Below are 26,872 nucleotides of genomic sequence, written 5' to 3'. Positions count from 1 at the left end.
CTACTGTTGATATTTGGTTAACTCTGCCAGAAATTGTTATCTAACTGGTTATTGCTGGACATTCAGACTGGTTGGTGGAGAGGAGACTGACAGATGGAGATAGGGCCTGAGCTGAGACTTCTCAGTGGAGGGAGAACGTGGTCAACAGCACAGAAGTGGGAAGTGCAGATTGAGTTCAAGAAACAAAGAACTATAGTTTCACTGAAAGATAGAAATAATCATCAGGCTATATGATTAATTAAAAGGCAGACTAGGTCATCATATGAAGATCTTGGTGTTAACACAACCGTAATTACTACCTGTCAACATTTATAATAGGTTACAAATTACAATTTATTTAGCACAGAACATTTCTGATCCTTACCACAATCTTGTGAGGTACTTAAGGAAGGCATCAATTTCTTGGTATGCTTATTGGTACAATTTATTAATAGTACCAATATAAAATACATAATCTTGCTATTTATACTACATGGTGTTATACATCAAAGGAAAGGATACACAAAGAAACTTACCTGGCCTTAAGTCACCTAGAGCCTATTTAACCAAGTGAGACTAACCTATCTAAAATGACACTGCACCTCAAAACATTTGCATGATATAGACTAAACTACATGGCAGAATGAAGAATAAGCCCAGTTCAGAGACACACACACCTACACAGTGCATACATGCATGAAGGAGGGAAGGAAACAAGGAAGGAAAGAAGAAAGGAAAGTAGAACGGTGGAGAAATCAATAAGGCCAGAAGAGATCAGGTAAGGCTTAATTTAATAAAGAGATAGGACCTGAACTGTGTCTAACAATAGGTAATATTTGATTGGAGGAGAGGGAAGACTTTCCTTGTACTGGGAACAGTACTGACAGCCTAATTGCTAACACTTTGTGGTGGATTGGTCCACTCAATATTTGTTGCCACCTCTTTTTACCCCAGTTCTATAAAGGATAGAAAGTTGAAAACTACATTTCCCACACTCCCTTGCAGCTAGAGTTCTAGATATAATTTAGATTCCACCAATGGGAGAGTGGTGGTGGCCAGAGCAAGGCATCCACTTTGCTGGTACCATTCTAGCAGGTGCAGCAGCAGCAGGTAGCCCTGGTGCCAACAGTTGTGGCTATGATTCCTGATCATCAGATCTGGCTCAAGTGATGTGTTCCTGGAGCATGCACTTGAGATAATGGCTTCCTGATTTCCAGAATTCCTGAAGGAGGCACAGAGAGCATTTAACCTTAGCAAGCCAGTTGCATGTGTTGTTATGCTAATTACTCCTAGAGGCCCAGCCTAGAGAGTGCACTGCCAGTAATTTTAACAAATTTTTAGACACTGAATTCCCTGTATTAAATCTGTTTTCCTCAGCATAAACAGATCTCTGTTAAATGAAACTGAACCCTGACTGATATCCATCCTTAATTTTATTTTTCCCTTAAAAAATTGTTTTTATTACTGGAAATTTTAAACATGTGTAAAAGTAGACAATGGTATACTGAACTCCCATATACCAACTTCAATTATCAATTCAGGCCTGTCTTGTTGGATTTTTTATGTCCACCATCACCTGGAATTATTTTGCAGCAGGTCCTTGATATCATATCATCTGTAAATATCTCAGCATGAATTTCTAAAAGGCAAGAAGCCCCTTCTTAAACAATACCACTGCATCACTATCAAACTTAAATAATGACAAAAATTGTGTAGCACTACATATCTTGCCACATACAATTAATTCTAAAACTTGTTATGAATCATCATTGGTTTCTTATTGTGAAGAACTAATATAATCAGACCTCTCTTAGCTCAACTCCTAAGAATCAATTATAAAAGCTAGGTCAGTGATTTTTAGAAAGTATTAATAGACATTTCTCCAGAGAAGACATAAAAATGGCCAACAAGTATGTGAAAAGGTGCTTAACATTATCAACCATCAGGGAAATGCAAATCCATACTGCAATGAGCTATCACCTCACAGCTCTTAGGACAGCCATTATCTAAAGTCAAAAGATAACAAGTGTTGGCAAGGGTATGGAGAAAAGGAAATCTTTGTACACTGTTGGAAGGAAGGTAATTTGGTGAGCCATTATAGAAAACAGTATGGAGGTTCCCAACAAAATTAAAAGTAGAACTTTACTGGTTTATATGACACAATAATCTCACTTCTGGATATATACCCAAAGAAAATGAAATCACCACCTCATAAAGACATGTGCACTGAGCCTGGAGAGGTCAACACTCCACTGAGCTGTGATCATGTCACTGTGCTCATCCTGAGAGTGAAACCCTGTCTCAAAAAATAAATAAAAGTAACACATACTCACTGTAGAATCTTCAGAACAGATATTGTAAAAGAAATTTGCCACCCCCAAATGGGCTACTGTTAAGATTTTTCTTCCTTTTTTTCTTCCTTTTTTCTATTTATTTCCTTTCTCTAGGTCTAGTTCCATTTCCTTCTCTTCCTTAATTTAGCACTGGTGATTTTAGATTGTTTTTAGCCTACTTTTTTCATTGACTATTATATTGTAAGCATTTTGAAGAACAGAAGTGGTTCTTTTAAAAAATATTATTTCTTGATCTCTGTCGTGTTCCGTTCAAAGACGGCCAAATATGAACAGCTCCATTCTGTAGCTCCCAGCGTGAACAAAGTAGAAGACGGGTGATTTCTGCATTTCCAACTGAGGTAACTGGTTCATCTCATTGGGACTGGTTGGACAGTGGATGCAGCCCACGGAGGGTGAGCTGAAGCAGGGCAGGGTGTTGCCTCACACAGGAAGCACAAGGGGTCTGGCAATTTCCCTTTCCAGGCCAAGGGAAGCCATGACAGACTGTACCAGGAGGACACCCCCACTCAAATACAGTGCTTTCCCAAAGGTCTCAGCAAACAGCACACCAGAAGATTGTATCCTGCACCTGGATCAACAGGTCCCATGTCCACAGACCCTTGCTCACTGCTAGCGCAGCAGTCTGAGATTGACCTGCCAGGCAGCAGCCTGGCAGCAGGAGGGGCGTCCACCATTTCTGAGGCTTGAGTAAGTAAACAAAGCAGCCTAGGAAGCTCAAACTGGGTGGAGCCCACCACAGTGGAGCAAGGCTTGCTGTCTTTATAGACCCCACCTCTGGGGACAGGGCATAGCTGAAGAAAAGGCAGCAGAAACTTCTGCAGACTTAAACATCCCTGTCTGACAGCTCTGAAGACAGCAGTGGATCTCCAACAATGTTAGAGCTCTGATAACAGACAGACTGCCTCCTCAAGTGAGTCCCTGACCCCTGTGTAGCCTAACTGGGAGACACCTCCCAGTAGGGGCTGACTGACACCTGATACAAGCAGGTGACTCTCTGGGACGAAGCTTGCAGAGGAAGGATCAGGCAGCAATATTTGCTGTTCTGCAGCCTCTGCTGTTGATATCTGGGCAAACAGGGTCTGGAGTGGACCTTCAGCAAACTCCAACAAACTCCAACAAACCTGCAGCTGAGGTACCTGACTGTTAGAAGGAAAACTAATAAACAAAGGGGAATAGCATCAACAACAACAAAACGGACATCCACACCAAAACCCCATCTGTAGGTCACCAACATCAAAGAGCAAAGGTAGATAAAACCACAAAGATGGGGAGAAACCAGAGCAGGAAAGCTGAAAATTCTAAAAACCAGAGCTCCTCTTCTCCTCCAAAGGACTGCATCTTCTCACCAGCAATGGAACAAAGCTGGATGGAGAATGAGGTTTACAAGATGGCAGAACTAGGCTTCAGAAGGTTGGTAATAACAAACTTCTCTGAGCTAAAGGAGGATGTTTGAAGCCATCACAAGGAAGCTAAAAACCTTGAAAAAACATTAGATGAATGGCTAACTAGAATAAACAGTGTGGAGAAGACCTTAAATTACCTGATGGAGCTGAAAATCATGGCACAAGAACTACATGACATATGCACAAGCTTCAGTAGCCGATTCGATCAAGTGGAAGAAAGGGTATTAGTGACTGAAGATCAAATTAATGAAATAAAGTGAGAAGAGAATTTTAGAGAGAAAAAGAGTAAAAAGCAATGAACAAAGCCTCCAATACATATGGAACTATATGAAGAGATCAAATCTACATTTGACTGGTATATGTGAAAGTGATGGGGAAAATGAAACAAAGTCAGAAAACACTCTTTAGGATATTATCCAAGAGAACTTACCCAACTTTGCTTGGCAGGCCAACATTCAAATTTAGGAAATACAGAGACCACCACAAAGATACTCCTCGAGAAGAGCAACCCCAAGACACATAATTATCAGATTCACCAAAGTTGAAATGAAGGAAAATATGTTAAGGGCAGCCAGAGAGAAAGGTCAGGTTACCCACAAAGGGAAGCCCATCTGACTAACAGCAGATCTCTCGGCAGAAACTCTACAGTCCAGAAAAGAGTGGGGACCAATATTCAACATTCTGAAAGAAAAGAATTTTCAACCCAGAATTTCATATCCAGCCAAACTAAGCTTCATAAGTGAAGGAGAAATAAAATCCTTTACAGAGAAGCAAATGCTGAGAGATTTTGTCACCACCAGACCTACCTTACAAGAGCTCCCGAAGGAAGCACTAAACATGGAAAGAAACAACAAGTACCAGCTGCCACAAAAATATGCCAAATTGTAAAGACCATCAATGCTGTGAAGAAACTGCATCAATTAATGAGCAAAATAACCAACTAACATCATAATGACAGGATCAAATTCACACATAACAATATTAACCTTACATGTAAATGTGCTAAATGCCCCAATTAAAAGACACAGACTGGCAAATTGGATAAAGAGTCAAGACGCATCAATGTGCTGTATTCAGGAGACCCATCTCACATGCAAAGATACATATAAGCTCAAAATAAAGGGATGGAGGAAGATCTACCAAGCAATTGGAAAGCAAAAAACAAACAAACAAACAAACAAAAAAAAAAAAAAAACAAAAAAAAAAGGGGGTTGCAATCCTAGTCTCTGATAAAACAGACTTTAAACCAACAAAGAACAAAAAAGACAAAGAAGACCATTACATAATGGTAAAGGGATCAATTCACCAAGAAGAGCTAACTATCCTAAATATATATGCACCCAATACAGGAGCATGAAAATTCATAAAGCAAGTCCTTAGAGACCTACAAAGAGACTTAGACTCCCAAACAATAATAATGGGAAGCTTTAACACCCACTGTCAACAATAGATCAATGAGAACGAAGGTTATCAAAGATATCCAGGAATTGAACTCAGCTCTGCACCAAGCGGACCTAACAGCATCTACAGAACTCTCCACCCCAAATCAACAGAATATACATTCTTCTCAGCACCACATCACACTTATTCCAAAACTGACCACATAGTTGTAAGTAAAGCACTCCTCAGCAAACGTAAAAGAACACAAATCACAACGAACTGTCTCTCAGACCACAGTGCAATCAAATTAGAACTCAGAATTACGAAACTCATTCAAAACCACACAACTACATGGAAACTGAACAACCTGCTCCGGAATGACTACTAGGTAAATAACAAAATGAAGGCAGAAATAAATACGTTCTTTGAAGCCAATTAGAACAAAGACACAATGTACCAGAATCTCTGAGACACATTTAAAGCAGTGTCTTTAAATTTATAGCACTAAATCCCCACAAGAGAAAGCAGGAAAGATCTAAAATCGGCACCCTAACATCACAATTAAAAGAACTAGAGAAGCAAGAGCAAACAAATTCAAAAGTTAGCAGAAGGCAAGAAATAACTAAGATCAGAGCAGAACTGAAGGAGATAGAGACACAGAAAACCCTTCAAAAAATCAATGAATCCAGGAGCTGCTTTTTTGAAAAGATCATCAAAATTGATAGACTGCTAGCAAGATTAATAAAGAAGAGAGAAGAATCAAATAGATGCAATAAAAAATGATAAAGGGGATATCCCCACCGATCCCACAGAAGTACAAACTACCATCAGAGAATACTATAAACACCTCTACACAAATAAACTAGAAAATCTTGAAAAAATGGATGAATTCCTGGACACATACACCCTCCGAACACTAAACCAGGAAGAAGTTGAATCTCTGAATGCACCAATAACAGGCTCTGAAATTGAGGCAATAATTAATAGCCTACCAAGTAAAAGAAGTCCAGGACCAGACGGATTCACAGCTGAATTCTACTGGAGGTACAAGGAGGAGCTGGTACCATTCCTTCCGAAATTATTCCAATTAATGGAAAAAGAGGGAAGCCACCCTAACTCACGATGATGAGGCCAGCATCATGATGATACCACAGCCTGGCAGAGACACACACAAAAAAGAGAATTTTAGGCCAATATCCCTGAGGAACATTGATGCAAAAATCCTCAATAAAATACTGGCAAACCGAATCCAGCAGCACATCAAAAAGTTTATCCACCATGATCAAGTTGGCTTCATCTCTGGGATGCAAGGCTGGTTCAACATATGCAAATCAATAAACATAATCCATCACATAAACAGAACCAATGACAAAAACCACATGATTACCTCAACAGATGCAGAAAAGGATTCTGACAAAATTCAACAGCGCTTCAGGCTAAAAACTCTCAATAAACTGGGCATTGATGGAACATTTCTCAAAATAATAAGAGCTATTTATGACAAACCTACAGCCAATATCATACTGAATGGGCAAAAACTGGAAGCATTCCCTTTAAAAACTGGCACAAGACCAGGGATGCCCTCTCTCACCACTCCTATTCAACATAGTGTTGAACTTCTGGCTAGGGCAATCAGGCAAGAGAAAGAAATAAAGTGTACTCAATTGGAAAAGAGGAAGTCAAATTGTCCCTCTTTGCAGATGAGATGATTGTGTATTTAGAAAACCCTATCATCTCAGCCCAAAGCTTATCCTTAAGCTGATAAGCAACTTCAGCAAAGTCTCAGGATACAAAATCAACGTGCAAAAATCACAACCATTCCCATACACCAATAACAGACAAACAGAGCCAAATCATAAGTGAACTCCCATTCACAATTGCTACAAAGAGAATAAAATACCTAGGAATCCAACTTACAAGGGATGTGAAGGACCTCTTCAAGGAGAACTACAAACCACTGCTCAATGAAATAAAAGAGGACACAAACAAATGGAAGAACATTCCATGCTCATGGACAGGAAGAATCAATATTGTGAAAATGGCCATACTGCCCAAGGTAATGTATAAATTCAATGCCATCCCCATCAAACTACCAATGACTTTCTTCACAGAATTGGAAAAAAAAAAAAAAAAAAAAAAAAAAAACTACTTTAAAGTTCATATGGAACCAAAAAAGAGCCCTCATTGCCAAGACAATCCTAAGAAAAAAAGGACAAAGCTGGAGGCATCATGCTACCTGACTTCAAACTATACTACAAGGCTACAGTAAACAAAACAGCATGGGACTGGTACCAAAACAGATATATGGATCAATGGAACAGAACAGAGGCCTCAGAATTAACACCACACATCTATAACCATCTGATCTTTGACAAACCTGACAAAAACAATCAATGAGAAAAGGATTCCCTATTTAATAAATGGTGCTAGGAGAACTGGCTAGCCATATGTAGAAAGCTGAATCTGGATCCCTTCCTTACATGTTGTACAAAAATTAATTCAAGATGGAATTAAAGACCTAAATGTTAGAACTGAAACCATAAAAACCCTAGAAGAAAACCTAGGTAATACCATTCAGGACATATGCATGGGCAAGGACTTCATGACTAAAACACCAAAAGCAATGGCAACAAAAGCCAAAATAGACAAATGGGATCTCATTAAACTAAAGAGCTTCTGTACAGCCAAAGAAACTACCATCAGAGTGAACAGGCAACCTACAGAATGAGAGAAAATCTTTGCAATCTACCCATCTGACAAAGGGCTCATATCCAGAATCTACAAAGAACGTAAATAAATTTTCAAGAAAAAAACAAACAACCCCAACAAAAAGTGGGCAAAGGATATGAACAGACACTTCTGAAAAGAAGACATTTATGGAGCCAACAGACACATGAAAAAAATGCTCATTATCACTGGTCATCAGAGAAATGCAAATCAAAACCACAATGAGATACCATCTCATGCCAGTTAGAATGGCGATCATTAAAAAGTCAGGAAACCACAGATGCTGGAGAGGATGTGGAGAAATAAGAACACTTTTACACTGTTGGTGGGAGTGTAAATTAGTTCAACCATTGTGGAAGACAGTGTGACGATTCCTCAAGGATCTAGAACTAGAAATACCGTTTGACCCAGCCATCCCATTACTGGGTATATACCCAAAGGATTATAAATCATGCTACTATAAAGACATACGCACACATATGTTTATTGTGGCACTATTCACAACAGGAAAGACTTGGAACTAACCCAAATGTCCATCCATGATAGACTGGATTAAGAAACTGTGGCACATATACACCATGGAATAGTATGCAGCCATAAAAAAGGATAAGTTCATGTCCTTTGAAGGGAAATGGATGAAGCTGGAAACCATCATTCTGAGCAAACTATCACAAGGACAGAAAACAAAATACTGCATGTTCTCACTCATAGGTGGGAATTGAACAATGAGAACACTTGGACACAGGGAGGGGAACATCACACACCAGGGCCTGTCATGGGGTGGGGGCCTGGGGAGGCATAGCATTAGGAGAAATACCCAATGTAAATGATGAGTTAATGGATGCAGCAAACTAACATGGCACATGTATACTTATGTAACAAACCTGCACGTTGTGCACATGTACCCTAGAACTTAAAGTATAATATATATATTCATTCTTTATTAATAAATAAATGCTAATTTATTTATTAAAAATGAATACATGAATGAATTAACTAATATAGATTTGGTAGAAAAGTTAGAAAATACAATTTTTCAAATGGAATAATACAAGCAAAAAGAAAAAAGTTCACCTGTTATCTCAGCAAGCAGAGACGATCACTGTATATATATTGTTGTATGGCCTTCCATGGTTTTTCTATGCACATAGAAATGCTATTTGCATGTGCATTGCAGCATTATTCACAATAGCCAAGATATGGAAACAATCTAAGTGCCCATGGATGTGAATGGATAAGAAACACATGCACATATAAAATAGAATGTTATTCAACCTTAAAAAAGAAGGGGATCCTCTCATTTGCCACAACATGGATGAATCTGTAGGACATAATGGTATGTAAAATAAGCCAGAAACAGAAAGAAAAATACTACAGGATCTCATGTATACATGGTATCTTTTTTTGAAAAAAAAAAAAAAGTAATACACAGACATAGAGAATAAAACAGGTGTTACAAAGAGTTTGGGGAGGAAATGTGGAAATGTAGGTCAAAGGATATAAACTTGCAGATAGGTAGGATGAATAAGTCTAGGGAGCAAATGAACAACATGAGGACTGTAGTTAATACAGTTTGAGTATTCCTTATCAAAAATGTTTGAGACCAGAGGTGTTACAAGAAAGGGGTCCTGATCTGGATCCCATAAAAGGGTTCTTGGATCTCATGCAAGAAAGAATTCAGGGCAAGCCCACAGTGCAAAGCAAAAGCAAGATTATTAAGAAAGTAAAGAAATAAAAGAATGGCTACTCCATAGACAGAGCAGCTCCAAGGGCTGCTGGTTGCCCATTTTTATGGTTATTTCTTGATGATATGCTAAACAAAGAGTGGATTGTTCATGCCTCCCCTTTTTAGACCATACAGGGCAACTTCCAGATGTTGCCACGGCATTTGTGAACTGTCATGGCACTGGTGGGAGTGGAGCAGTGAGGACGACCAGAGGTCACTCTCATCACCATCTTGGTTTTGGTGAGTTTTAGCCAGCTTCTTTACTGCAACCTGTTTTATCATTAAGGCCTTTATGACCTGTACTTTGTGCTAACGTCCTGTCTCATTCTGTGACTTAGAATGCTTTAACCATCTGGAAATGCAGCTCAGTAGCTCAGCCTCATTTTACTCAGCTCCTATTTAAGATGGAGTTGCTCTGGTTCACATGCCTCTGACATTTCCCCCCTTCCTTTTATAACAGAACCTTTAATCCTAAGGGTTGCAAAGGGATGAAGATCCATCTCTAGTAACTTCTTTGGGCTGGATAGGAGTGATGGTATTCCTGCCTAACTATGAAATATCTTGTGTTCAGAGTAGAGAGGAGCTCAGTCAGAAAGCATCAGTATGGTGAGGGACACTGATGACTCTTAAGTTCTGACAAAAAGTGATATTTGGAAGACTAATAAGTGTTCCATTTAAGAAAACGTTGAGTAAGCTTATCCTTATTCCTATACAGAGTGCAATAACAATGTATTCCACAAGAGTAAAGCAAAATAAGTAAAATTATCTCAAGTAAACTAAATTATAAGGCTTTCCAAATTATAAGGGCAACTGTTGGAACCAAGCTGATATGACCTTGCTAGATGATTCCATTATGTCCAGAATTAGAATATTGATCCAGATTTTTACATTACTCATCTGTCTTGTTTCTTCTGAGCAACAGCTAGAGGTCACTGGTTGGTTCACAGGAATAAGCAGGGTTAGCCTAAATTGCAGCAACTAACTTAAAAGCAACTGATGAGACCAGAATTTAATAACAAGTGTAGCATAGCTCTTGAAACATAGTTTCTCTCTCCAGTTTCTCATTTTTCACTAAAGACAAGTCATAGTAACACTGATTTGCTTTATTATACTTGGCCTGATTTTTTGTATAAAGTGCAGCAAGAATAATTATTTTTCACATAAGCCTTTTGTAATTTGACTTTGATGGAACTCTGCTCCATAGAAGGAATCTCAGATAAGACATTTTTAGAACCAAGCCTTGCAATGAGTTTGAACCCTCAAAACACCTATGAGTAGGGTAAATTTCTCTCCTTTTGAGGTCCCAAGATAACTTGGGACTCCTGGACCTATTAGAAAGTGGCATTCTTACAATAGGTTAGAAACCCTGTACAGGGACTGTGTAGGCAAATATGAGGCCAGTTCCCCAAAAGGATTTTATTGGCTTTACAAGTCAAGTTTGATTCCTCAAAGGAAAGCATGCTATTCCAGTCAAAGCCTTGGTAAAATAACCAGTTTCTCCAATCGTGTTCTGTTACAATAGAAAACAGATTCTTACTGCACTTATGCAAATAACTATATTGCTAAAAGTTAAGAATACTCACAGATAGTTTCCCGATTCTGGAGAAATCAGGTAGAGAGAAACAAACATGCTCCAAATTTTGTTCAGAGGAGTATACTTTACATAATTGCTACAAGCTGTAAATAGCTCAAAAGAAAAGTTTCCTTGACTCTGAAAAACAAACCAAAGGGTCAGCAACATTTTAAGCAAAGTCAAAAGATTACTTTAGTCTTCTATTGTTTCGGTTAATTTAGTTAACTCCCATTCTGCTTGATATTCATGAACATTTCACCTCTCTATGAGAGTTCTGAAAGTTTTTTCTTCTATTCTAATGTCACAATTTCCAAAGTTATCAGAAGCTTGCATTTTAGGACATCTGTCAAAGTCCTATTGTTGATTATAAAACCGTCTTTTAAAGAGGATTAAAACAAGAAAACGATTGTCTGTGGATGAAAAAATCTCTTAGAACAGCCACTATTAAAGCCATGATTGACTAGGAAATTTGGGTTACCTCTGTGCACACAATAATTTCATGTAGGGGGCCGGGCGCGGTGGCTCAAGCCTGTAATCCCAGCACTTTGGGAGGCCGAGACGGGTGGATCACGAGGTCAGGAGATCAAGACTATCCTGGCTAACACCGTGAAACCCCGTCTCTACTAAAAAATACAAAAAACTAGCTGGGCGAGGTGGCGGGCGCCTGTAGTCCCAGCTACTCGGGAGGCTGAGGCAGGAGAACGGCATAAACCCGGGAGGCGGAGCTTGCAGTGAGCTGAGATCCGGCCACTGCACTCCAGCCTGGGCAACAGAGCCAGACTCCGTCTCAAAAAAATAATAATAATAATAATAATTTCATGTAACAATTATAATTATTAATAGCATACACTAAGTTGTATCAGAATTGTAGCAGTTTCCCATTATTTTGGAACACATACCAGTAACATATTTATATGAATATAGCCCAAAGAAAACCAAACACCATTTTATATTTGATAATGCTTCCTACATAACTCTTATACCAAAAAAGCCAAATGTCTCTGTTGCATTAGTGCATTATTGATGTCAAACCTAATTCTTAATGAAACCTTATAGATAAAGTATTTCATCTTAATCAGTTTGACCATACGGTAAGATTTTCATAAACCTTTTATAAGCCTTTACAAATTTTTGTTAAAGAGCACAGCATGAAATGGTTTTTCCTCTAAGAAAAACCTGTTGTGCTTTTATTCCAATGTTTAACTTATGGAAAAACTGAATAATAATACCCCTTTAGTTTTAGCCAATGTCCACATACAGAATCTTTTTTTACAAGATTTGTTTTTTACACACTTTCCATAACTTGCTTAAACCTTCAGCTTTATTCTATCTAACTTAAAACAATTCTTTAATCCTTTAATTTGGGCAAGAAAAATCCACATTCCCATACGTTCTTATAATCTTTCACCAAAAACACATTTCACTTTTCTTACACACTTTGCATGTAGAACTGTTTTTTCAGTAGTCTTAATTATATGTTACAATGCTAACTCTTTTACTTTTGATGAAAACTTTGGTAAGTTTGGGATTTTAATTATGTACTAGGTGTGCAGCCTAGGACAACACACAGAAATGCAGATAAGGGCTGACTTTTTCCAGCATAGCTACGGTGTGTGGCTAATTCCACATGTCCCTTGCCTTATCTAGAATCTAATGCTCCAAAGTAGCCAAAGTAGGTAAATTGAACAATTTTCAAAAGTCAACGGGCCAGGTGTGGTGGCTCAGGCCTGTAATCCCAGCACTTTGGGAGGCCGAGGCTGGTGGATCACGAAGTCAGGAGATCGAGACCATCCTGGCTAACATGGTGAAACCCCGTCTCTACTAAAATTACAAAAACTTAGCCATGTGTGGTGGCGGGTGACTGTAGTCCCAGCTACTCGGGAGGCTGAGGCAGGAGAATGGCGTGAACCTGGGAGGCAGAGCTTGCAGTGAGCCGAGATTGCACCACTGCACTCCAGTCTGGGCAACAAAGTGAGGCTCCGTCTCAAAAAAAAAAAGTCAAAGCGGCAGTTTACGACCTTAAGGCATTTAGCAAACTTAATATCTGACCTGCATAATTTAGACCAAATGTCTTCATTTTACCAATAATCTTTAAAACTGTTTTTATTTCCCAAAGATTACTTAAGTCACATGAACTAAAAGGCATTACACTTTTTACTTATGTGACAAAATATTTGATTTGAACTCATTATTATTAAACCAATTAATTTAGATTCTTTTATATTACACACACATAATACATATAAATACATAGACAAATAGAAGACAAAGGATGATCCCTTAAGCTGGGAATTCAATCCCGAACCTGGGCTGCCATTGTAATGGCAGAGAACAAGAGAAAGTACTGCCATGTGTTTGCAAGGTCAAGCTCCCAAGGACTGACCAGAAGGAAACCTCATCCAGTTTGCACACACACACATACACAAAACACACACACACAGAGAGAGAGAGAGAGAGAGAGAGAGACCAGAAGTCTGGCTGGTAAGAAATTCTTACCCTTTTGCCAGCATGCCAGGCTTCTGGGTTCCCTCTCCCTGAGACCTGGCTGGCTGCATCACTGCCCTGGGGGCCAAGCGGCAACACAAAGGATGATCATCTTTTTCCATCTGGCCAGAACAAAATATGTGTGACAAAACATAGACACTAGCCACTCTGCTTAACACCCAATATCAAACTGGCAAGGCTCAAACTTGCCCCCATCATTGTTAACCCAACCTCCAACCAAGAGTTTCAACATGTGGTCTTGGGTAAGATGGTCACCCTGAGTAATAGAAAAGATAAGAAAGGGAAAGGAGAGAGAGAAAAACATTGCCTGTGGCAGGGTGGAGAAGGTGAAATGCTCAGGGAGGCCAGAGAAAGACCCACCCATTGCAGCACCACTGAAAAGTTCAGCAGGTCACTTGTCAGTCAAGAAGTGATCTTTTCCAGCAGTCCCATCAGCTCTCAAGTTTCCCCTTTTAGGGAGGAAAAAGCACTCCATGTCCCAAGATTCTGTACATGCCTAATCCTGTCACCCACAGTCATCAGCAGAGACTGCCAGGCAGATTAATCCAAAGGAAATAGTTAACAGGCCATAGTACCAAGCCCATTCTTAGCCTAGGACTTCATGAGAAGTACTTTACTGAGAGGGATTTCTAACACCTAAATCTTGGAAGGATTTCTAACCCTCCAAATTTGGGCCTCTAACCCATTATGGTCAAGTGTCCTTGCTTTTTTATCAAGAGGACCATTTAACCATCTCTGTCTTAGGAGAAACTCTAACTCTCCTAAGTTGGGCCTCTAACCCAATCCCATTCTTTACCCAGGTACCCCATCACTTACCCAAAGTCGGCTGATCAGTCTATTGCCTTTGGGTTGGGAAGCTTCTTCAGTATTGTACCTTCAGGGTTTGGCAGAAAAATGTTACCAGACCCCACCACTTACTCAAAGTTAGCTTTTGGGTTGGGTGGTTCCCTCACTAGTTGCTTCTGTGGTGGCCAGAAAGATATTACAGGACCGCACCACTTACCCAAAGCTAGCCTTTGGATCAGGGGTTTCCTCACAATATTCGCTTCCACGGTCTCCAGAAAGATGTTACAAGACTCCAACACTTACTGGGTGTTTCTGCACTATAGCCCCTTCGTCGTTGCCAGAAAGATGTTAAGGAAAAGGGTCTCAATCCAGACCCCAAAAGAGGAGGTTCTTAGATCTCGCATAAGAAAGAATTCAGGATGAGTCCATAGAGTAAAGTGAAAGTAAGTTTATTAAGAAAGTAAAAGAATAAAAGAATGGCTACTCCATAGACAGAGCAGCTCCAAGGGCTGCTAGTTGCTGATTATGGTTATTTCTTGATGATTTGCTAAACAAGGGGTGAGTTATTCATGCTTCCCATTTTTAGACCATATAGGGTTCCTGACATTGCCATGGCATTTGTAAGCTGTCATGGTGCTGGTGGGAGTGTAGCAGTGAGGAGGACCAGAGGTCATTCTCATCATCATCTTGATTTTTGTGGGTTTTAGCCATCTTCTTTACTGCAACCTGTTTTATCAGCAAGGTCTTTATGACCTGTATTTTGTGCTGACCTCCTATCTCATTCTGTGACTTAGAATGCCTTAACCATCTGGAAATGCAGCCCAGTACGTCTCAGCCTCATTTTACCCAGCTCCTATTTAAGATGGAGTTGCTCTGGTTCACATGCCTCTGACAGAAGTAGTTCAGATTTTGGATTTTTTGGATTTTGGAATATTTGCATACATATTATAAGATACACTGGGATGAGACCCAAGTCCAAACTTGAAATTCATTTGTTTCGTATACACCTTACAAATATACCTTAAAGGCATTTTAGATAATATTTTTAATAATTTTGTGCATAAGACAAAGTTTTCACTGCAGTTTGACGGTGACCTATCACAGGAGGTTAGATGTAAAATGTTCTACTTGGGCATCATGTCAGTGCTCAAAGAGTTTTAGGTTTTGGAACATTGCAGGTTTTGGACTTTTTAGAATGTGTTTACCTATTTATTTATGTATGTATTTATTGAGATGAAATCCCGCTCTGTCACCCAGGCTGGAGTGCAGTGATGAGATCTCTGCTCACTGCAACCTCTGCCTCCCAGGTTCAAGAGAATCTCCTGCTTCAGCCTCCCGAGTACCTGGAATTACAGGCACATGACATCATGCCCAGCTAATTTTTGTATTTTCAGTGGAGTTGGGGTTTCACCATATTGGCCAGGCTGGTCTTGAACTTCTAACCTCAGATGATCCACCTAACTCAGCCTCCCAAAGTGCTGGGATTACAGGTGTGAGCCACCGTGCCCAGCCAGGGTTTTGGATTTTTGGATTAGGAATGTTATATCTGTATATATCTGTAATACTGTATTGTATATTTGGGATTTTTGCTAAAAGAGTGGATTTTAGGTGCACTTGCCACAAAAAAGAAGTGACCATGTGAGATGATGGATATATTAATTTTCTTGACTCTAGTAACCATTTTACCATGCATATGTATACCAGAACATCATGTTGCACACCTTAAATACACATAATTTTTAAAGCGGAGAAAGAAAGGGTTAAGCCTGAGGTCAACAATGGTCCTATAATTCTGGGCCAGCTAGTCCCATAACTGACTGTGTCTGTTTACCCACTTGGGGTTCTTGGATTCTCAGGGTTCATAGATGATAGTGATAAGGATCTAAGAACTAATATGTACCTATATTTCAAAAGGCCTCAAACAGGCTAAACAGGTTAACTAAATGGTCAGGTATCCATACTGTTAGCAAGACTGCATTAACTTGATGTGATAATCCTAAATTTTGATTGGCAATTTTATATACAAGTAATAAAAATAGGAAATGAATTAATATATTAAAGTCAACACTCAAAACTCATTAAACAGTATACTTAATATCTGGACTCTGCATTGCACGGTGAAACCCCGTCTCTACTAAAAATACAAAAACTAGCCGGGCGAGGTGGCGGGCACCTGTAGTCCCAGCTACTCGGGAGGCTGAGGCAGGAGAATGGTGTAAACCCGGGAGGCAGAGCTTGCAGTGAGCTGAGATCTGGCCACTGCACTCCAGACCAGGCGACAGAGTGAGACTCCACCTCAAAAAAAAAATAAAAATAAAAATAAAAACAAAAAAAATAAAAAATAAAAAAATAAAAAATTAAAGCTGATCATCAAAATCTTTGAAAATCTGGGGCTCTTGAAAGGTGGGGAATAATAAAAATGGCCTTTGGTAGTGAAAAACCTGGGAAGCTAGTGAGTGGTCTCAGAAAAATAAGTGGTTTTAGTCTCTTTTTGCCCAAGACTATTGGTTTAACCTGTGCTGAAGGTGCCGGCTCCTCCACTAGGATCTTGTTTCTCTAATTCCTCTCTGCCTTCCCTGACTTCTTGACATCCATCACTCTCAGAGCTCTTTATCTGGAATATAACTCTATCTAGAACCTTGAACTATCACTACAGCCCTTTCTTTACTGCTAGCACTCTCTAAACTACTTACTATTGCCACCACTCCTCTGAAGTCATGCCTGATTAGTAAATTCTGGCTCCACCACTTAGGAGCTGTGTAACCCCAGGCAAGAAAGTTAACTTCTCTTTGCCTCAGTTTCCTCATCTGTAAAATGGACTTAAAGAAATACTCATTTGATACAATCATAAAGATTCCACGACTTGGTACATGTGCGGCACTTAGAACAGTGTCTGGCCGGGGTCTTGTGAGTTACTGTAACCATTGTTCCTGTTTTCTGACTTCTCCCAAATAACTCCACAATGCATCCTCCCAAGAGCTGCTTCTTGGTCTCCTCTGCCAGATCCCTCCTCCTCTCAACTTTCTGTGTAGAAGTAGCTCTTTGGGCCTCCACTCTTCTTGCTCCACACATTCCAAATTCTTTCCTTTTTAGGGCTTCAGGGCTGTAGTGTCAAGTTTCATTCTACAAAAGCATCTTTCAGATCTTTCTTCCCAGTCTTTTTCACTTTATAAAACTAGAATTCCTTTGCATTATGAAATAGGATCTCCCTCATAAATACAACTTGATCATGATCATGCCACTTAACATATCACATGTTTCTTCATCTGTAAAATGAGAGGGCAGGAGGGAGAGGTGATCTCTCAGGTTCTTTCCTTCTCCGAAACATTTCCATAAATTCTTTTCAGACTCCCGCTGCCTTCTGGACTACTCCATTAGGATGTTTGTCATTACCTCAGACTCCACATGCCTAAAGCAGAACGCATCACCTGACCTCACATGCCAGCATTCTATTTCTGTTAAAGATATAATGCACATTCTCTTTGTCACTCAGACTTGAAACTTGGGTATGACTTTCATACAGCCTCATATCTAATCAGTTGCCAAGTCCTGCCAACATTCCTTCACAAAGTCCCTTTCCTTTCCCTTATTCCTTACAGTTTCACAGCTTGAACTTTGCCACAGTCACTCTCCGCCATGCTACCTCCTGCTTCTTGGCCTCTCCCACCTATAGAGGCAGATTCTTCCTGAAAATACGGTCTTGCACATTCCACTTTCTGCCTTGCCAATCATAACTGTTCCCTCTACAGGATGAGGTCTAATCTCTAGAATCTCAGACAGCTTTCTCTTTAACTTATGCTCCCACTACATTCCTTCTGACTTTCCATTCGTACAATGGATCTACTCTTACGCAGTTTTCTGCTTTGTTCACACCATCCCCCTGGTCCTGGACACACTCTCTCTACCTTCCCGTGAAGCTTATGCTAACTTAAGTATGACCTTTCTCTCAAAGCCCAGCTTACTTGCTTTTTTAAAAAATTCAAGCCGACTCTTCTGTGATGCCTTTCTCCAATGACCAACCCAGGCATTGCCAAATACCTCCTGAGGGCAGGGAGAGGGACATAATTGCCCCAGTTGAGAACCTGCTTGACTGTTTACCTGTGATGAATTCTTACAGCAGTTTTGTGTACTCACTGGCTTATAGCAAGGGCTCTCATATTTTAGTAATCTTTTTATTTCAATTCCTTGGGGACAAGGACCATACACCTCAAAGGTCTACTACATGGTGACAGTAAACATGTGTTAACAATAAAAATGAGGACTAAATTTAAAAAGAAAGCTATGACCCCCTGCCTGCAGACAATATATTCAGTGAACATCACAAATGCCATCTCCCCATGGAAAACAGAACAAAAATGGGAGCATGAAGCAATGTGGATAACCCTAACTCATAGTTTTCATGAAGTTTACCATATAATTTCCTTTACATTTGATCTGGGCATGAGGGACTTATGTAAAAATACATTTAATATTGTAAAGTACTATATAAATGGAAGGTATTTATCATTACTGTCCCAGCCACTATGCCTGGAATGTTTAAGAATTCTTGGCATGATTTCTAAAAGTCCAGAGAATGAGTTGTATTAAAGAAGTGGTTCTCAACTGGGGACAATTATGTCCCTCTCCCTGCCCCCAGGAGGTATTTGGCAATGCCTGGAGACATTTTGGGTTGCAATAAGTGAGGGGGTGCTGCAAACATCTAGTTGAGAAAGACCAGGGATGCTGCTAAACATCATACAGTGCACAAGACAGCCATACACAACAAAGAGTTATCTGGCCCCAAATGTCAGTAGTGTGAAGGACAAGAAGCCCTGTGTTAAAGGAAGCTCACAGGGGGTGAGTATGGGCCCTCTCTTTGTTGGGCATGGAGATGAACCGCTAACTTCCTTGGACAAATTGCCCATTGCATCCTATCTTAACAGGATCCCAACACCTGCTCTTAATTGCTCCATAATTCCTCTTGTCTTCAAGTTCCCATATGACCTTTTAAATGTCTGTTATCAACGTGACCAGCTTATGATGTTGGTAACTAATCTATCTGTATTTCAGAACTTTTGAAACTACTCCAATTTATTTAAGACAGAAAATATCAATAAACTCTAAAAGTTAATGAGGTCTACCTGTAACTGGATATAGGAGGACAGACTGTATATTACATTTTAAAAAAACACCAAAAGAATTGAATCTTAATTAATTAGAACAGTGAGTGTATATGAGTAGTGTGAATACCAACAAAAATAAAAATATTTCTCATCAATTGAAAATTAATGGATTTAAATAATTACTAAAAACTCATGCAGTTGAAAACAGCCTGGACTATTTCAGCCCTTGAGAAAAATCCCTTTCTTTGCATACATATGTCTTTTGTTCTAAAGATATTTCTGATCAAGGATAGCTATTGTACTAAAAAAGATGGATACAGTTTTGTGTGTTTGTTTTTAAGCCCTAGCTAAGTTATGACTCCTAACAAAATACTCAAGGAAAAACAGAAATAATGAGAACTTTAAAGTTTCTCGAAGTGGTGCATATAAAGAGGATCATTTATAAAAAGAAACCTTAAAAATAGAATTTTATTTGAAAAGAGAAAATGTAATAAAAGACACTATATAATCCAATACCAGATGACGGTTATAGTTTCAGAAAAATTCCTTTCTCCTCTCTGGGTCTCTATCTCCTCACCTTAAAATAAGAAGATTGGATTAATGGCTGCTCTCTCAAAGACCTCTCCCAGTTCTCTGAATTAATGATTCTATACACTGTTTCTTAATGGATCACTTTCAAAGATAAGAAGGTGGACTTGTAGACAAATCTCTTGAATAGTTGCCTTGGTAGGCCAGTAGGCCTCAGGTCTAACAGGACACTGGAACAAACTGGGGAGCTTTAAAAAAAAAAAAAGTGATAAGGGGACACTACACACACAACAGTCTCTGACTTAGTTGGTATACGACAGGATCCAAGCATGGTTATTTTAAATGCTGTACAGGGGAGAGCATTCTTATGTGCAGCCAGTGTTAAGATCCCCAGATTTAGAATAAAAGTTAAAACAAAAGAAGCTAGTGCTCAGGTAGGCAAGATAAATGGGCAAAGCAGACTGGACATAAGGAACTGGAGAACACGTGTCCCATCTATTTCCCTCCAACCAGTGGGAGGAATGAGACTAGTCTTTTTTTTTTTTTTTTTTTTTTTCAATAAATGCCAGAAATCAAAATTTTAAGTGAAATTCTGATATTTAAGAGTTGGCAACTAATTTCAACTAATTTTAAAAGAAAGTGTAAGTCACATAAAATATGCTCACAAGCTTAATTTGGCTCTTTAGCCACCAGTTTGCAACCTAAACAAAACTGGTTCAATAAATCAAGCACAATATTTTCTCTGTGCTCTGCCCTGTCTGTCTCCTACCCAGAGCCTCTTTCTTCTCTACCTTGGTCCATAGCCTATCCCTTTCCTTTTCCTTTCCATTGTCTTTTTCTTTTCCAACTTCATCACTCCTAAGAGATGGAAACTGAGATCCACACATTAAATCTTCATGTGGCTCTGGCTGTATCACTGGACAGGCTTCTATGCCTGGGAAAATTCAGGTTATAAACTGTAACCTGAGGCTGTGGCTCCATGATGTCAACAAATGGTTGGTTTAGTAAAATCAGGGGGAAAAATCAGTCAAGCTCATAACTTCACACCACTAAGACTAAGACTTTGTCAAGCAACATATGGAGGTCCTCATTTAATTTCTGATTTTGTTTTGTTTTCCTTGCTTTAAATCTAAACCAATGCATGTCAAAATCACTCCTGATATTTTTTAAGCTCCCATATTTGGGCTCCACCCCAGGCCAATTAAATCTGAATCTCTGGAGATGAAGTCTTGGCATTGATAGCTTTTAAAACACCCTAGATGAGTCTAGTGTGAAGTCTGCTCTGAGACTCACTAATCTAAAACCATCACCTGACCCTGAAGATTAGCAGTGTGCTTAATGCCAGACGACTATCATCTTGAATTGTGTAAGGACTTTCTCAGCTCTGCTCTCATTGTATCTTCACAACACGGAGGTAGGCAGCTCTGATACTATTATTAGCATTGGACAGATGAGAAAATGAGGCACAAAAACGTGAAATGAGTTGCTCAAGGGTACCCAGCTAGTTATTGGCAAAGACACATTGTAACCTCACTTGAAACAGAGTTACTTACTAATACTAGAGGAATTCAGCGATTGGGAAGGTAACGAGGTTAGGGGAACTCCTCTGCAGTTAGTAAGGTTATCACTAGAAAACAAATGTGATCAATATTCAGAAGTAAGTACAACAATATTTTTAAATTTAAAATTTTACTTTAAATTTAGGGTCAGTGTCTTTTTGTAGGTTATTGAAGCTGATCTTTTAATTTTACTTAAAATTTTTTATTTCAATAGCTTTTGGGGTATCAGTGATTTTTGGTGGTTATACAAATGAATTGAAAGTGATGAAATCTGAGACTTTAGTGCACTTGCCATCTGAGTAGTACACATTGTACCCAATATGTAGCTTTTTATCTTGCATCCTCCCTTCCAACCTCTGGATTCTGAGTCTCCACAGTCCATTACATCACTCTGTGTGCATACAAGATGTCTTTTTCTAAGTCTATCACAGGTTTTCAAAGTACTTCTGCACACTTACTTCTCCCATCTCCTCACCACCTTTCATAGATGTATATTCTCCCAGACACTAAAAAGATCCAGGTAGTTTCCATTAAGATATTATTTTCAGAAAAGTATTTTAAAAAGATTACATAGTCATAGAATTTCAGAGGTAAAGTGAACTTTACTGATCAACTTTCTCTCCCTCCTCTGATAGATGAGAGTCTGGTTTAATTCAATACATATGGAATGCTAACACTATACCAAATACTTCACATTCATTATCTTAATTAAATTCTTACCATAACTCAATAAAATGGGTACCACCAACACTACCACCACCATCATCATTCCCATTAAGCAAATGAAAAAACTGAGGCTTAGAGATGCCAAACACCTTACCCAAGGTTCCTGGGTGAGTAAAAGTTGAGGCCTGATATTTACATTTGACTCAGAGCTTAAACCCCTATTCACCACCTTCCATCATCTGGAGTAACAATAGTGCAAAACGTGAAAGATAAACAAATCTTCGTGAAAATGCCAATGAGGCGATCAGTGAACACTTCTCCCAAGAGGTGGAAAAGTAGCATCAGGGGTAGGCCATCACAAGTACACAGGATTTCAGTAGGCATTCTGGACTGGAATCCAATCCACACAGATATTGAAGCAGAAAAGTGATAGGGAGGGAACAGGGTGAACTGAGAGAAAGAAAATGTCAAGAGAAAAAGTTGGAAAGAGATGAGGAGGCAGATTGCCAAGGGTCCTAAGTGCATGACTAAGAAATTTAGACTGTATTTGTGTGCAATGGAAACCCACGGAAGTTTTTAAAAGCAAGGTCCTTTAACAAAATGTGAACTGAATTTTAGAAATATAAATCTCATGAAAGAATGGAGATTTAATTAGGGGATCATAATTTGGTATGGAGGAGACCAACAGGAAAGCTGTCGCACCTCAGTAACTGGCTGTTTTACTCTTAACCATGTGTTGTGCTTGCATTTTTCTCCACCGCCCACTCCCACTTCCCGGAGATTGTTCAAGGCACCTCTATATCTGTTTCATATGTCTCCAAGTCTAGGTCAGGTGACAGGGACCTGAACTTGGGCAGTGGAAATGGAGACAAGAGGACAAGTGTGAGGGGTATTTTCAAGGGCCTGGTCACTGCTCAAAGTGGGGAGGGCAGTAAGAGAAGGAGAAGCAGAGAAGAAAAAGACTCTAATTTTCAAACTTAGGAGAAGGGGAACAGATGAGATATAGAAAGGAAGGGATGGTCAATCACATCACAAAGAGATGAACAAGATGGCTTGACCAAGGTCTCAATCCAACAAGTATTTATTAAGCAGGTACTATGTGCTGGACATTAGAGGAACAATGAGTAAAATCGGTTTTTGTCCACAAGCATCACCCAGAGTAAAGAAAAGAGTAGCAACAGTCAGATGTCAGGACTCCTAAACATGGTTCTCCTTTCATTAAATGGCCTTAATTCATGGAGCATCATAAAAAATATACATAAACAACATACGTATAGGTTTAAAGATCCAAAGCACCTTTAAAATCTATTCATCTATCTGTTCAATTATATTACAGTCAAAGAAGAGTGCAGTAAGTACTTGCTGTTCCTTCTTCCTGTTCCTTCTGCTGGCCTTCTCCCCTCAATTATAGAAATAGCTGGTCCCTTTTCATCATTCGGGTCTGAGGACAAATGTTATACCCTCCCAGTGAGTCACTCTATTGCAAGCATCCTCCCCCATCACATGATCCTGTTTTACTTCTTCATTGCACTAAGAATACCTGAAATTTATATGCCTACATTTATCTAGTCTGTTTCCCCCGAGAATGGAAGCTTCATAGAAGGTGAAACAAATCTTGTTAGTTGCTGCCAGTCGCACAGTAAACCCTCTGTAGAAAATGGTTATTGGCCACATTTTTTTTAAAAAGCGAATAAATCTCAAGATTAAGACCTCAAACCAAACTAGGCCAGTTTCCAATTGCTTACCGCGACATACTGAGAACTCGAGTGACTCTCAAGAGAAAAGCCATTTTGAGGCTGGGGTCGAACCAAAATCCAGGGGGTCCACACCAGGTCAGTACCCCGGAATTGGCTGTTTTGCAAGATTTCGGAAGGACCAAACTAGCATGAGGTATCTGACAACGAGGCCAGCCACGCACCGAGCTCAGGTTTTATTTCCGTTGTCCTTCTGACGTCAGAAAAAGCACGAGTTGCTGCACAGTTTCTTTTATCAAGGTGACAAATTACACCCTCGCTGGGCCCTGCATTCTGCAAACCATAAATTTATTTTCCTCCTCCCCCTTGTATTGAAAAATGTAAAAACCCACTGCAGAGAGGTCAAAACCCCTTCCAAACGCAAATGAATACCGTTTTCTAGCAGAGGTGTCTTTTTTCACTTTTACTACACACATCACCGTGGATTCGTCTGAGAAAGTAGACGAATCCTGGCGGCAGTTAGTTTCTAACAGAGAACGAGGGTTTGTATAAGCCCCGGGTCCGCGCCGCAGAGCAAGACAAAGGACTCTGAATTGTAGCACCACCTTCCCCAGTCCAAGGCAGCCTGTGAAAGGCACTGGGAGCGGCGTGACGCGGTTACCGCGAAATTCCTTTTGCTGCCATATGCACTTGTGCCTTCTCTGACTATAGTTCAGCAAAAACCTCGGGCAGGCGATTTGGCAGGGAATCGGCGCCCAGGCAGCCGGGTAACCTACCGGATCCCAACGGAGCTGAGGAGCCCCACTCTCCGGGAGGTGGATAATTTAGGAGGCAAAGGGTTCGCACAAGGGCGAAGGTGCGCTCTCCTCCCGGCACCGACCCACGCATTTAAAGGCCCCCGTGGCAATGTTTAGGGACGCGAGCTTGCTGTCGGGGGTTGGGAAGGAGGTAGGACTGGAAGCGAGAGCAGTTAGCGCCCAAGACCGCGCAAGAGGTGGCCTTTTGTTCGCTGGCTCCAGCACATCCCCGCTCTCGAAAAAACACTATCCCTGTCCCTCGCCACCCTCTGCATTTTAGAAAAATCTCTTCAGGGCAGGAAAGGACAGTGAGTCACTTGCAAACATCCTTTAGTAATTTCTCCTCGCGCCCTCCTACTTCCCCGCGTTACAGAGGGGCAGAGCACCAGGAAGGACGGCAAACGCGCCCCGGTTTACTGGTGGTCCGCCGCGGCTACCCAACCGGCCACACGCAGCACTCCAGGACATCACACGATCTCCCTTGGGCCTTGCGGACACAGGAAATTTTCCCCAAAGGTCGGGGATTCAAACTCCTAAAACAGGGTCGCGCCCTCGGGTCAGATGCGCTCTCCTTCCAGACCTGCGTGGTTCCCGGCCCTCGTAAAAATGGAACCAGATCTGGTACCACACTCCGCCACAGCCACAGGAAAACAGACCAAAGCCACAGGAAAACAAACCAAAAAGTAAGCCACAGCCCACGCAAAGGTGAACTCGGGGGCCCTGGCGTTTCCTCGCTCTGCCGCATGCATTCGGGAAGCACGGGAGACCTGGACTTTTCCTCTCCTAAAAGCAACATCCAAAAGCATCCGGCACAGCCTAGCTCTCTCTGCTTTCACGCCAGCAGAGATGATTTCTACGTTACCGCCTCCTCCTACATCTAAACATCCCCTCGCCGCTTGCCCAGCCCTCCCAGGGAACGGATAATCACCTTACCTCCGCAGATAAAGGGAAAGGTGGCGAAAGGCGACGTGGATGTGTCCGCCCTTCCGGGGTTTTTACCCTCGGCAGTTTGATGTCCTTTGTGTCAAGGTCTGGCTGCGGAGGCCGGGAAAAGGTGGCTTCCGTCAGTCAGGGCTGGGCAGGGAGCTTGGCGTGGCCTGGCGGATTTCCGAGGAAGGTGAAGGGCGGAGGCTCCTGGCGACCTTCAGGCGGAGTGGCGTGGCTGCCCCAGTCCGCGCTCGCTTGTCTCTCCTCCTCCTTTCCGGGCCGATTGCATCAGAATCTCCCCTCACCACCAACCCCCACTCACACTCTGCTCGCCGGCCTCGCACTTACATCGACATGCACCCGCGCTGAGGGTCACGAATCGGAGTCATTCTCCTACTGGGAGGCGCGTGGCCCTTCCGCAACCATGGCTTGTGATGGTTTAAGGGGGACAGGCCATTCCTCCCTATCCCGCGCGCCGTCTCCTCCCCTCCTGTGCGCCCGCTCTTTAACCAAAGCTGCGTGTCACTGAGCCGTGCCGGTCACATGGTGTCACTGCTGGCGGCCGCGCCTTGCTGCCTCCCTCTTGCAGCTCTCTGACGATGCAGCGACCGCGGCTGGCGGAGACTGAGCAACGGGGAAAGGGTGAGGGAGGGGTTGCGGGGCGCGCGTGTGCCCGGCGCACTGAAGGTGGCACCGGGAGCGGAGGCTGCGCACCGTCCTGGCACCTGCCCCTCTCCCTCCCGGGGCCCGGCGGCGTGTTCGGAACCCAGCTGCGGCGGCAGCTGGAGAATGAGAGCCCTTAGGGATGGGGGTGGGGCGGCTAAAGGGGCACCGGAGGAGGACAGGAGGGCTGCGCGTTCCGCTGGGGCCTGCATTTTGGGTACGCCAGAGCCCCGCCGGGGCCGAAGGAGCGAGGGAGTTGCATCGTGGGAAGGGCGCAGCATGAGTATGGCCGCGGGAGTGGCCGGTCCGAGCCCAGCCCGGACAGCCGCGGGGAGCGCCTGGGACTACGAGCAGCGTTGGAGCGGAGGGTTGGCCCTGGGTACAGCCCGCAGATGGCCCGGGTTGGCGGGAAGGGGAACGAAGCGACAGGGGAAGCGGGGAGCTCGGGCACCTTTAGAAACCCTTTGTCCCTATTCTGAAGTGGGAGGCACCTCCCTTCTTCC

At 41.4% G+C, this 26,872-nt stretch overlaps 1 protein-coding gene across 1 annotated transcript in view; it reads right to left on the bottom strand.

Moving 5' to 3' along the window:
- Nucleotides 1–25,836, bottom strand: part of SLC38A1 (solute carrier family 38 member 1) — an 86,999-nt gene extending 61,163 nt beyond the window's left edge. The window contains 1 exon segment of the mRNA XM_030939971.1: nt 25,713–25,836. The gene's annotated coding sequence lies outside the window, so the exon portion shown is untranslated.
- Nucleotides 25,837–26,872: the final 1,036 nt, after the last annotated feature.

The sequence above is a fragment of the Rhinopithecus roxellana genome, chromosome 10 (assembly GCF_007565055.1).
Source record: "Rhinopithecus roxellana isolate Shanxi Qingling chromosome 10, ASM756505v1, whole genome shotgun sequence".
NCBI classification, from domain to species: Eukaryota; Metazoa; Chordata; class Mammalia; order Primates; family Cercopithecidae; genus Rhinopithecus; species Rhinopithecus roxellana.
The sequence above is the reverse complement of the archived record's forward strand: the minus strand, read 5'-3'. Positions and strand labels throughout refer to the sequence as shown.